General features: G+C 48.5%; 1 pseudogene; it reads left to right on the top strand.

Annotated features, from left to right (window-relative positions):
- The window catches only part of LOC132571738 (oocyte zinc finger protein XlCOF6-like), a 317,052-nt pseudogene that overhangs the window by 119,043 nt on the left and 184,460 nt on the right, over positions 1-13,549 (top strand).

Raw genomic sequence — 13,549 nt, 5'->3', positions numbered from 1 at the left:
TTCAGAGAGAAGGGTAAGGTATAAATCTACCGTCTTCTTCTATCTGACATCTTCCAAACTGGCAGTTTTGTCAGGAAAGCACCAGAAGGAAGAGGAGCGCTCCAAGTCTACTACAAAGGCTTGCCAACCTCCAGGTGGAACCTGGAGATTCCACGCTATTAAAGTTGATCTTCAGATGACCAATATTAATTCCCCCGGAGAAAATGGTGTGGAGAAAATGGACAGGAAAGCTTGACTGAGGGAACAGCTGATTTCTTTTCGAGCACGTGATAGGCCCAACCAGGGACAAATTGTATACTTTTAACTTCCCATTTAAGAGTCCCGTGGTGCAGAGTGGTAAAGCTGCAGTACTGCAGTCGGAGCCCTCTGCTCACGACCTGAGTTCGATCCCAGTGGAGGATGGTTCAGGTAGCCAGCTCCAGGTTGACTCAGCCTTCCATCCTTCTGAGGTCGGTAAAATGAGTCCCCAGCTTGCTGGGAGGAAAGTGTAGATGACTGGGGAAGGCAATGGCAAACCACCCTGTAAAAAGTTTGCTGTGAAAACGTTGTGAAAGCAATGTCACCCCAGAGTCGGAAACTACCTTTACCTTTTTTATCTATCTGTCTATCTATCCATCCATCCATCTTTTCTAGTCTATCTATCTAGTCATCTCTCTCTCTCTCTCTCCATCCATCCATCCCAGGAGTGACCAATTGGGAGCTATCATAGAAGCTGATTGACCACCCCATCTGCCATGCATTTTTGATTGGTGCTTCCTCCTTATGGCGCAGAGTGTTAAAGCTGCAGTACTGCAGTCCTAAGCTCTGCTCATGACCTGAGTTCAATCCCCGGCGGAAGCTGGGTTTTCAGGTTGCCGGCTCCAGGTTGACTCAGCCTTCCATCCTTCCAAGTGAGGAGGACCTAAAGTCATCTGCATATCTGAGGTTGTTGATGTTTCCCCCCCACCCCCCGCAATCTTAATTCCGGCTTGTGCTTCATCCAGACCAGCATTCCGCAATGATGTACTCTGCATATAAATTAAATAAGCAGGGTGACAATATAAATTAAAGAAGCATGTCAATTAAATAAGCATATAAATTAAACAAGCAGGGTATTACCTACTTAACTGCCTGGTCATTTGAACTGAAAAATGGTGTTCCCAAGAATGGAATTGGGGGGGATTAGTGGGAGTGGCAGAACGTCTGCTCAACACGCAGAAGGTCCCAGGTTTAGAGCTGCAGCGTGTCTGAATAGACAAAACTGACCTTGATATGAAGGTTGCCAGTTGATCTGAAGAAAAAAATCCTGTCCTTTTCATAGAAGCTTAGTGTGTGGAAATGGGCTGGGCAATCTTTTTAATGGCATGGAGATAACATCCCCTAAAGTAAACTTCTATCAAAAGGTCAGGGCCAGATTGGTGTGAATCAAATGACCAAATGTCAACTAAAGAAAAATCGCCCCAGGCGAGAAGCTGGGTTGGGAAAACCTGAAATCTTAAAATGATATTTTGTTTCCCCACTTCCACAAACTATGCAAAATTGCATTATTCCAAGGGCATAATTGTGGCACTCGGGTCATTTTGTGAAAAAATAGGTGGTGGAGCTCATTAGCATAACTCATTAACATATGCCAACCCCCCCCCCCCCGCCCAGCCAAATGCAACCTGATGCAAGGAAGGAGAGCCCTGGCGAGCAAGGCCTGCTTGGGCTGGCTACAGATCCAGTCAGCTCAAGCAGGCCTTGCTCTCCTGGGGCTATCCTTGGCTGCCCCTTCCTCCAGTCAAAAGGCCAGCAAGCCACCCGCCACCCATAATCATATAAGAAGAGGAGAAAGGGTGGCGTGAGCTTCTCCAGGGGTTAATGAGGGCTGCTGGGGTGTGTGGCAAAGCCCCTGGTGGCTGGCTGGCTGCCCGCTCTCCTAATCCAGGGATTGTTATGCAGCTGCGCCTACTATTCAGTAGACAAGGTAGGTAGGTGGGGACGAAGAGGGGGAACTGTCAGAAAGGTTCAGGAGCTGCACTCCTGTGAGCTCCTGCTGAATCTGAGGCCTGGTTACCCTGTACTAAATGATTCACAAAGATAAATTATAAGCAGCTGAGGTCTATACTACTGGGAGAAGAAACAGTATACTTTTTTTAAAAAAAGCAATCCTCTAGTGCAGGGGTGGCCAACGGTAGCTCTCCAGATGTTTTTTGCCTACAACTCCCATCAGCCCCAGTCATTGGCCATGCTGGTTGGGGCTGATGGGAGTTGTAGGCAAAAAACATCTGGAGAGCTACCGTTGGCCACCCCTGCTAGTGCCATCTACTGACAGAAGATGTTTCCTGAAACTTTTCTTTAATTTTACAATCTACATACAACATTTGCAAAAAAAAAACACCCAAAAAACTACTGAAGAGAAGAATGAAATGAAGCTTTTTCAGTCTGAAAGAGCTTGGGGAAAAAAATCTGAAAGTATGGATTGTCATAGCAATGACAAAGAAGTACTATTTCTTATCGTACTTGCATCGCTTCCACAAATATGTTCCTGACAGAAAAGCTGGACCATGGACTGGAAATCTAGCTCAGTGGTACAAAAGTTGTCCTAGCTGAACAGTGAGCCAAGAGACTGCAATTCCCCCAGAAAAGAGTCTCACCAGCTGTCTCTCAACTGAGTGTCGCTGGCATCCCGCTCCTGTGGAAGGATCCACAGAGAATCCAGTGAGCAAGCAGATTCCTGCACTTTTGCCAGGCCACTTCCACAGAAGAGGGTTCAGTTTGATCCTGGCCCTCTGCAGCCAGCATCTCCATCAATCAAAACAGAAGGAGGAGAAAAAGAAGATGATGATGATGTTGGATTTATACCTGCCCTCCACTCCGAATCTCAGAGTCTCAGAGTGGCTCACAATTGCCTTTCCCTTCCTCCCCCACAACAGACACCCTGTGAGATGGCTGGGACTGAGAGAGCTCTGACAGAAGCTGCCCTTTCAAGGACAACTCTGCAAGAGCTATGGCTGACCTGACTCAAAGCCATTCCAGCAGCTGCAAGTGGACTCCCCCACTTCAGGAATGCGATCCCCTGCAGCGTTACTCCAGAGCAGCCCATGAATAGCCACAGGGGGGCCTGTGGGGGCACTGCTCCCTGACTTCCAGGTAGGGTACCCTGAGTTCCAGGAGAGGGGGGCAGCTCTGAGGTGCTGTCTGCTTTTTTCATTTTCTTTTTCCCATGGCTGAGCCGGCAAAACATCAGCGGCAGCCAGAGCCAGGAGAGTGAGCTGGGCATAAGAACATAAGAGAAGCCATGTTGGATCAGGCCAATGGCCCATCCAGTCCAACACTCTGTGTCACATAAGAACATAAGAGAAGCCATGTTGGATTAGGCCAATGGCCCATCCAGTCCAACACTCTGTGTCACATAAGAACATAAGAGAAGCCATGTTGGATCAGGCCAATGGCCCATCCGGTCCAACACTCTGTGTCACATAAGAACATAAGAGAAGCCATGCTGGATCAGGCCAGTGGCCCATCCAGTCCAACACTCTGTGTCACAGAAGAACATAAGAGAAGCTATGTTGGATCAGGCCAATGGTCCATCCAGTCGCAACACTCTGTGTCACATAAGAGAAGCCATGTTGGATCAGGCCAATGGCCCATCCAGTCCAACACTCTGTGCCACAGTGGCAAAAAAGAGAGAGGAGATTTCCACTTTGCCCCTCCACCCCCACCCAAGCACCAAGAATACAGAGCATCACTGCCCCAGACAGTTCCAATAATATGCTGTGGCTAACAGCCACTGATGGACCTCTGCTCCATATTTTTATCCAATCCCCTCTCAAAGCTGGCTATGCTTGCAGCCGCCACCACCTCCTGTGGCAGTGAATTCCACGTGTTAATCACCCTTTGAGTGAAGAAGGACTTCCTTTTATTCGTTCTAATCCGACTGCTCAGCAATTTCATTGAATGCCCACGAGTTCTTGTGAGAAAGGGAGAAAAGTCCTTCTTTCTCTACTTTCTCCATCCCGTGCATCACCTTGTAAACCTCTATCATGGCACAGTGCACTGCAACAGCAAAAGCAACAGTTGGAGAGGAGGGAGGTGTAGGAGTGGGAGGCATGGCAGAAGCCAAGTGGAATGGCCTGGAGAGAGGGGGGGATGGGTGGAGCTGCTGGCTGCAAAGTGGGGGAGAGGCAGGTGGAAGAAAACACCCCCTACTTGCAGGCAAGGTGCGGTCCCTTCTTCACTCCAACGTTTTAGGAATAGTTGCTTCGACTTGGCCATTTTCATGGCCTCCAGCTTTTGCCCTACCCCAGCAAGCTTCTGAGAAGTGACAAGTCCTGCAGTGGATGGGAAAGGGTGCCCCTTTAAAAAGCCCCCCCCCCCTTTTAAAATCCAGGCTACAGCGCTGGAGCAGCCCACTTAGCTGCATTGGGCGTCGTGGCAAAGCCTGGCTGAAACACCTTCCCAGCCTGGAAAGGGCGGGGAAGCGTTTCCAGTTGGTCTGCAGCACCGATGGAAAGGAAAGGAAAGGTCCCCTGTGCAAGCACCAGTCGTTTCCAACTCTGGGGTGACATTGCTTTCACAACGTTTTCACAGCAGATTTTTGACGGGGTGGTTTTGCCATTGCCTTTCCCAGTCTTTTGCACTTTCTTCGCAGCAAGCTGAGGACTCATTTGACCGACCTCGGAAGGATGGCAGGCTGAGTCAACCTGGAGCCATCTACCTGAATCCAGCTTCCGCTGGGATCGAACTCAGGTCGTGAGCAGAGAGTTCAGAACACAGTACTGCTGCTTTACCGCTCTGCGCCACGGGGCTCTTCCTATAAGGGTAAAGGTAGTCCCCTGTGCAAGCACCAGTCCTTTCCGACTCTGGAGTGAAGTTGCTTTCGCAACGTTTTCACAGCAGACTTTTGAGGGAGTGGTTTTGCCATTGCCTTCCCCAGTCTTTTACACTTTCTTCGCAGCAAGCTGGGGACTCATTTGACCGACCTCGGAAGGATGGCAGGCTGAGTCAACCTGGAGCCGGCTACCTGAATCCAGCTTCCGCTGGGATCGAACTCAGGTCGTGAGCAGAGTTCAGACCACAGTACTGCTGCTTTACCACTCTGCGCCACGGGGCCGCTTGCAGCACCGAAAGGGTTAAACAAATCCATTGCTGCTTGCTAGAGAGACCGAGTAAGGGGAGGGGGGGGGGAGAGTTGCTGCGAAAGGGAAGGGGGAGGGCTTCAGACTAGCAACTCGGGGGGGGGGGGGGGGGAGAAATCATTGCAGCCGGATCCAGGAAGGCTGACTCATAAGTAAGTGCGGCGGTGGGGCTGGAGATAAGCTTTTGCATTCCCGCAAGAGAGGAATACGAATATAGTGCGTCCCTGGCGGGGGTGTGTGTTTGTGTGTGTGTGTGTTGGGGGAGTCAATAGTCTTAAAATGCAGTTTTTAAAAACAGATGTTTTAATTTGCTAGCTGCTTTGGTGGCTGCTGTGGGGGCCAGAGAGATGGGATCCGATCTCGTTGCAAATAAAAATAAAGTCTTTGCTATATGGGGGGAAGGTCGGCAGGAGGCCCAGAAAAAAGTCCTCCGGTGTGAGCAGGAGGGGAGGAGTCGTTCAAACCCATCGGCAGCTTAACTTGTTTTAGCCAGGGTCTCTCTCTCTCTCCCCGCCCCCCCCCCGCCGTCCCTTTCCCCCAAATCTGCCATTTCCCTGGGGTTTCACTGCCTCCCCCCCCCCCTCCCGCTCTTGCCCATACAAGAGAGAAGTTTAGGGGAGATATGAAAACAAGAGGACTGACTCACTCACTCTCCCTCCCTCCTTCTTTACTCACTCTCCCTCCCTCCTTCCCTCCTTCCTCACTCACTCACTCTCCCTCCCACCTTCTTTCCTCACTCACTCTCTCCTTCCCTCCTTCCTCACTCACTCACTCTCCCTCCCTCCTTCCCTCCTTCCCACCCTCCTCACTCACTCTCCCTCCCTCCTTCCCTTCCTCACTCACTCTCCCTCCTTCCTTCCTTGGAGGTTTTTAAACAGAGGCTAGATGGCCATCTGACAGCAATGAGGATCCTGTGAATTTAGGGGGAGGGATTTGTGAGTTTCCTGCATGGTGCAGGGGGTTGGACTAGATGACCCTGGAGGTCCCTTTGCACTCTCTGAGTCTAAGCAATTAATGAAACCCCAATTTATATGTTGTTTCACAAAGCAGGAGTCAAGTGGCACCTTTAAGACCAACCCATTTTTATTTTGAATGTAAGCTTTCGTGTGCTCTTAAGCACACTTCATCAGGCGAGAAATCCAGTGCAGTGAGCAAAGCCATTCATCGTCTGATGAAGTGTGCTTAAGAGCACACGAAAGCTTACGTTCTAAATAAAAATTGGTTGGTCTTAAAGATGCAACTTGACTCCTGCTTTGTTCAACTGCTTCAGACTGACACGGCTGCCCGCTTGGATCTATTTATATGTTGGTTGTAATGAAAATCGGGCATTATGAATTAAGACAGTCAACAGGCCTCAGATTCAGCAGGAGCTCACAGGAGCACAGCTCCTGAACCTTTCTGAGGGTTCCCCCTCCTCCTCCCCTCCTATCTTGCCCATTGAATAGGAGGTGCAGCTGCATAACAATCCCTGGATTAGGAGAGCGGGCGGCTACGCTCATTAACCCCTGGAGAAACCGACGCTGCCCTTTCTGCACTCCTTATGTGATTTTGGGCAGCGGATGGCTTACTGGCCTTTTGACTGGGAGGGGGCAGCACAGGAGAGCCCCAGGCAAGTGAGGCCTGCTTGGGCTGGCTGGATCTCTAGCCAGTCCAAGCAGGCCTCACTTGCCTGGGGCTCTCCTTTCTTGCCTCTGGTTGCTTTTGGTTGGGGGGGCATATGCTAATGAGTTGCGCTAATGAGCTCCGTACCTATTTTTTCTACAAAACTACCCGATAGTCATAATAGGGGTAAAATTCTAGCAGGAGCTCCTTTACATATTAGGCCACTCCCCCCTGATGTAGCCAAACCTTTTTAAAAAAAATTTTAAGGTTTTTAATTTTTTTTTTGAAAAGAATTGTGAGATTAAGCATTAAAAATTGTGAGACTATTACTTGATCCTTTTAGATGGAAGTGCCAGGGACAAGACCTTCACATGACCATTTCTACTTTTTTAAAAAAATAAAATTAATTATTATTTCAAGTACAGTCAATCTGAACAGTTACAACAATAATGATGCATCACATCCATATAATAAGCACCTTTCAACAAAACTGTTACCATAGACCTAAATCATTTACTTGTTTAGGAATGTCTCTGACTTCAATTAGATATTCTAAGCCAGGTAACCACACTGAAGTGAAATTGGTTTGAACATTGCAGTTTTCTAAATATTTGATGTTATCAGTAACTTTAGCTAGCATGTACACATCCCACAATTTCCCATGCCACAGTGCTAGCGTTAGTGGTGTTTTATTCTTCCAATGTTTAGCACTATTGCACCCTTCTTAAATCTTCGTTCGCGAAGCCAAGCCGAGAGAGAGAGAGTTTAGCAATTATAAATTTTGCTGCATAAAGTAATTCAGAGCCTCTTTCTATTGTTGCGGTAGTATATTGATGAGATGCCCATTGATGCAAGAAAAGATGGTCTGGTGTTAATGTCATATGTATTTGGGTAATTGCTTTAATTTGTGTCGCAACCAGAGTCCAGAAGTCTTTAATAACTGGGCAAGACAACCAACAATGCATATAATCTCCCACTAATCCGCATCGTCTCCAGCATGTGGAAGAGGACGACTTGGTTATTCTTGCCAGTTTTAAAGGCATAAGGTGCCAGGCTCTTTTTTGTAAGCTTTTGGAGGATTGGCTACATCTGAGGGGTGTGGGCTAATATGCAAAGGAGCTCCTGCTAGATTTCCACCCCTGGTCATAATTATAAAGGGATATGTAAAATACAATAAATAACAATCAACTGGTGTAATAAGGCTGCCACTGAAAGTCCTGTATGAAATCGTGCAATTTTCCAAGTCGTAAATGGTTTCCGTGTCGATGCTTCGAAAGACTCACATAAATTTCACACTAGACCTTTAATCCTGGTTTAGCCCTGTCCCTAAGGCTGACATTGTACACTAAAAGGGGGGAACTATCCCAGAGGTGCTCACTTAACTGTGGGGTGCCCCAGGGAGCGGTTCTCTCCCCGATGTTATTTATGCGGCCTCTTGCCCAGATTGCCCGAAGGTATGGGCTGGGGTGCCACCAGTATGCTGATGACACCCAGCTCTATCTACTCATGGACGGCCGACCGGTCTGCGCCCCAGATAACCTAGATCGGGCATTACAGGCCGTGGCTGAGTGGCTCAGACTGAGTGGACTGACACTGAATCCTGCGAAGACAGAGGTCCTTTGTTTGGGCCGTCGGGGGCCGGGGGGGGGGAAATCCCCCTGCCAGCTTTTGGCAGTGTTCCGCTGAGGCCGGCGGACAGGGTCAAGAGCTTGGGGGTGCTACTGGAGCCGTCCCTAAATATGGAGGCTCAGATAGCGACCACTGCCAAGTCCGCGTTTTTTCATCTTAGACGGGCAAGGCAGTTGGCCCCCTTCCTGGACCCCGACGACCTAGCAACAGTGATCCATGCTACGGTCACCTCGAGGTTGGATTACTGCAATGCCCTCTACATGGGGCTGCCCCTGTGCCGGACCCAGAAATTGCAGCTGGTGCAGAATGCCGCGGCCCGGTTGCTATTGGGCCTCCCAAGGTGGGGGCACATCCGGCCGGGTCTTCGGGCTCTGCACTGGCTCCCAATAACATACCGACTTTGGTACAAGGTGCTGGTCATTATCTTTAAAGCCCTATATGGTCTGGGACCTGCCTACCTGAGGGACCGTCTCTCCCCACACGTTCCCCAGAGAGTACTGAGGTCTGGGACTCAAAATCTTCTCACCATCCCCGGGCCCAAGGAAGTGCGTCTCAAAACAACTAGAGACAGGGCCTTTTCCACAATGGCCCCTATGTGGTGGAACCAGCTACCGGAAGAGGTGAGGGCCCTGCGGGATCTTACTCAGTTCCGCAGGGCCTGTAAGACGACCCTCTTCCGGTTAGCCTACGCCTGATTGGACAAATGTAGCTTTCTAGATTTTTTGTGATTATACTGTATAGTTTCAATGTAAAAATTTTAAGGTTTTTAGGTTTTAAATGCTTGATTTTAAATGTAATAACTTTGTTTCCGATTTTATTGTTTTATTGTTTGTTGTAAGCCGTCCTGAGCCACTTGTGGGAAGGGCGGGATATAAGTTATGGAATAAATAAATAAAAGTTGGTTTCTCTGATTCTAGAGTAGAATGTCAGTTTGGACTGAGCTATCACCTCCACAACACTCTGCTTGTACAATTAAGTCCCCATTTTACTACTCCTTTCCATTACGTCTGTACAGTTTACAACAGACGATTCCCTTAACTGTATAATGGTTATTCTGGTGGTTATTCCAGTGAATGCCCAGAAATTTCACCCAGGGGTGGGCTGTGAGCAGAGGATCTATGTGTTTGGACCTGAGGAGAGCTGGGAATGTTGTGGACATGCCTTAGAACCCCTCCAGGGTCATCTAGTCCAACCCCTGCACAATACAAGAAACTCACAAATACCTCCCTCTAAATTCACAAAGACCTTCCCCCTAAATTCACAGGATCAGCATTGCTGTCAGATGGCCATCTAGCCTCTGCTGAAAAACTTGCAAGGAAGGAGAGCCCACCACCTCCCGAGAAAGCCTGTTCCACTGAGGAACCGCTCTGACGGTCAGGAAGTTCTTAAGAACATAAGAGAAGCCATGTTGGATCAGGCCAACGGCCCATCCAGTCCAACACTCTGTGTCACACAGTGGCAAAAAAAATTATATATACACACACACTGTGGCTAATAGCCACTGATGGACCTGTGCTCCATATTTTTATCTAAACCCCTCTTGAAGGTGGCTATACTTGTGGCTGCCACCACCTCCTGTGGCAGTGAATTCCACATGTTAATCACCCTTTGGGTGAAGAAGTACTTCCTTTTATCCGTTTTAACCTGTCTGCTCAGCAATTTCATTGAATGCCCACGAGTTCTTGTATTGTGAGAAAGGGAGAAAAGTACTTCTTTCTCTACTTTCTCCATCCCATGCATTATCTTGTAAACCTCTATCATGTCACCCCGCAGTCGACGTTTCTCCAAGCTAAAGAGTCCCAAGCGTTTCAACCTTTCTTCATAGGGAAAGTGTTCCAGACCTTTAATCATTCTAGTTGCCCTTTTCTGGACTTTCTCCAATGCTATAATATCCTTTTTGAGGTGCGGCGACCAGAACTGCACACAGTACTCCAAATGAGACCGCACCATCGATTTATACAGGGGCATTATGATACTGGCTGATTTGTTTTCAATTCCCTTCCTAATAATACCCAGCATGGCGTTGGCCTTTTTTATTGCAAATGCACACTGTCTTGACATTTTCAGTGAGTTATCTACCACGACCCCAAGATCTCTCTCTTGGTCAGTCTCTGCCAGTTCACACCCCATCAACTTGTATTTGTAGCTGGGATTCTTGGCCCCAATATGCATTACTTTGCACTTGGCCACATTGAACCGCATCTGCCACGTTGACGCCCACTCACCCAGCCTCAACAGATCCCTTTGGAGTGCCTCACAATCCTCTCTGGTTCTCACCACCCTGAACAATTTAGTGTCATCCGCAAACTTGGCCACTTCACTGCTCACTCCGAACTCTAAATCATTTATGAACAAGTTAAAGAGCATGGGACCCAGTACCGAGCCCTGCGGCACCCCACTGCTTACCGTCCTCCACTGCGAAGACTGCCCATTTATACTCACTCTCTGCTTCCTATTACTCAGCCAGTTCTTGATCCACAAGAGGACCTGTCCTTTTACTCCATGACTCTCAAGCTTTCTAAGGAGCCTTTGATGAGGAACTTTATCAAAAGCTTTCTGGAAGTCAAGGTAAACAACATCTATTGGGTCTCCTTTGTCCACATGTTTGTTCACCCCCTCAAAGAAATGTAACAGGTTAGTGAGGCAAGATCTTCCCTTGCAGAACCCATGCTGAGTCTTCCTCAATAACCCGTGTTCATCAATGTGCCTACTCATTCTGTCCTTGATAATGGTTTCTACCAACTTTCCCGGTATTGAAGTCAGACTGACTGGCCTGTAATTTCCCGGATCTCCTCTGGAACCCTTTTTAAAGATGGGGGTGACATTTGCTACCTTCCAGTCCTCAGGAACGGAGGCAGATTTCAATGAAAGATTACAGATTTTTGTTAGAAGATCCACAAGTTCAACTTTGAGTTCTTTCAGAACTCTTGGATGTATGCCATCTGGACCCGGTGACTTATTAGTTTTTAATTTGTCTATCAGTTGTAGGACCTCCTCTTTTGTCACCTCAATCTGACTCAGGTCTTTCAACACCCCTTCCAAAATTAGTGGTTCTGGGGCAGGCAAAAGTTCTCGTCTTCCACAGTGAAGACAGAGGCAAAAAATTCTTCCTAATGTTGAGCCGGAAACTCTTTTGATTTTATTTTTAACCCGTTGGTTCTGGCCCTACCTTTTGGGGCCACAAAAAACAATTCCACACCCTCCTCTAGATGACAGCCCTTCAAGTACCTTGTCGGGTTCTAGTGTTTGCCAGGCGGTGCCTGCCAAAGTGTCATGGGAGGGGCTTTTTTTGTAGCAGGAACTCCTTTGCATATTAGGCCGCACACCCCTGATGTATCCAATCCTCCTGGAGCTTATAGTAGGCCCTGAAATAAGAGCTCTGTAAGCTCTTGGAGGATTAGCTACACCAGGGTGTGTGACCTAATATGCAAAGGAGTTCCTGATACAAAAAAAGGCCTGGTTGTGTGGTTATGTTGGGGAGCCCCTGTTGGAACTCTAAAGATGTCTGCTTTTTCTGTAATTCAGAAAACTGCCTTTGGCGTATTGAGGGTGGTCTGGCCAGCTTAACGTGTGTTTCCAATTTCCTGCAGAATAAAAATATACACATATAAAATAAAATACAAAATATTCATAAAATAACACATACACATAATATATATATATATATAAAACACATATATGGATAAACATATGGAGCAGAGGTCCATCAGTGGCTATTAGCAACAGTGTATTGTTGGAACTCTGTGCCTGGTGCAGTGATGCTCTGGATTCTTGGTGTTTGGGGGGGGCACAGTGGGAGGGCTTCTAGTTTCCTGGCCCCACTGATGGACCTCCTGATGGCACCTGGGGTTTTTTTGGCCACTGTGTGACACAGAGTGTTGGTCTGTATGGGCCATTGGCCTGATCCAACATGGCCAGTTTAGTGTAGTGGTTAAGTTTGCAGACTCTTATCTGGGAGAACCGGGTTTGATTCCCCACTCCTCCACTTGGACCTGCTGGAATGGGCTCAGGTTAGCCGTAGCTCTTGTAGGAGTTGTCCTTAAAAGGGCAGCTGCTGTGAGAGTCCTCTCAGCCCCACCCACCTCACAGGGTGTCTGTTGCAGGTGGAGAAGATATAGGAGATTGTAAGCCCCACCCACCTCACAGGGTGTCTGTTGTGGGGGGAGAAGACATAGGAGATTGTAAGCCCCACCCACCTCACAGGGTGTCTGTTGTGGGGGGAGAAGACATAGGAGATTGTAAGCCCCACCCACCTCACAGGGTGTCTGTTGTCGGGGGAGAAGACATAGGAGATTGTAAGCCCCACCCACCTCACAGGGTGTCTGTTGTGGGAGAAGATATAGGAGATTGTAAGCCCCACTCACCGCACAGGGTGTCTGTTGTCGGGGGGGGAAGACATAGGAGATTGTAAGCCCCACTCACCTCACAGGGTGTCTGTTGTGGGGGGAGAAGACATAGGAGATTGTAAGCCCCACTCACCTCACAGGGTGTCTGTTGTGGGGGGAGAAGACATAGGAGATTGTAAGCCCCACCCACCTCACAGGGTGTCTGTTGTGGGGGGAGAAGACATAGGAGATTGTAAGCCCCACCCACCTCACAGGGTGTCTGTTGTGGGGGGAGAAGACATAGGCGATTGTAAGCCGCTCTGAGTCTCTGATTCAGAGAGAAGGGTGGGTTATAAATCTGCAGTCTTCTTCTCTTACGTTCTTATGTATACCCTGATTGATGGGAGTGCTCTGGACTTCTGTGTTTCACTCCTGGGGGGTTTAGAACTGTGAGGGTTGTGGGCTCGCTTCCCTTCTTGCCAGTTGTGGCTTGGGTTGCCCCCCAAACTGTTGTGGGATTACTTTGGGGAGCCCCTGTGGGGTCTCTTGTCACGGCTGCCTTTCTGCTGTTCAAAATCTGCCTTTGGAGAATTCGGGGTTGCCCAGTCAGCTCAACAAGGGTGGTTTTGTTCCCCTCTTCAGAGCAGAAGAATTCACTGAGTGCTTCATATATGCTGGACCTTCATGTTTCACCCAGGGTGTTTGTGAAAGAGTTGTGAGCATGGGGTGGGGGCAGGATGCCTGACTTGTTTTGAGTGACTCCACTGAGGTGAAGTTTCCTTTTGAGTTTGGGGTGACTGGCTTGCTCCTGAGCTGTTCCATAGACTCTTGCAACTAAAACTGCGGCTGTCTTTTCCAGAGAGAGCGCACTGGGGGATACCTTTTAGAGTGGGG

The sequence above is a fragment of the Heteronotia binoei genome, chromosome 5 (assembly GCF_032191835.1).
Source record: "Heteronotia binoei isolate CCM8104 ecotype False Entrance Well chromosome 5, APGP_CSIRO_Hbin_v1, whole genome shotgun sequence".
Taxonomy (NCBI): Eukaryota; Metazoa; Chordata; class Lepidosauria; order Squamata; family Gekkonidae; genus Heteronotia; species Heteronotia binoei.
This window is presented reverse-complemented; position numbering and strand designations above follow the sequence as displayed.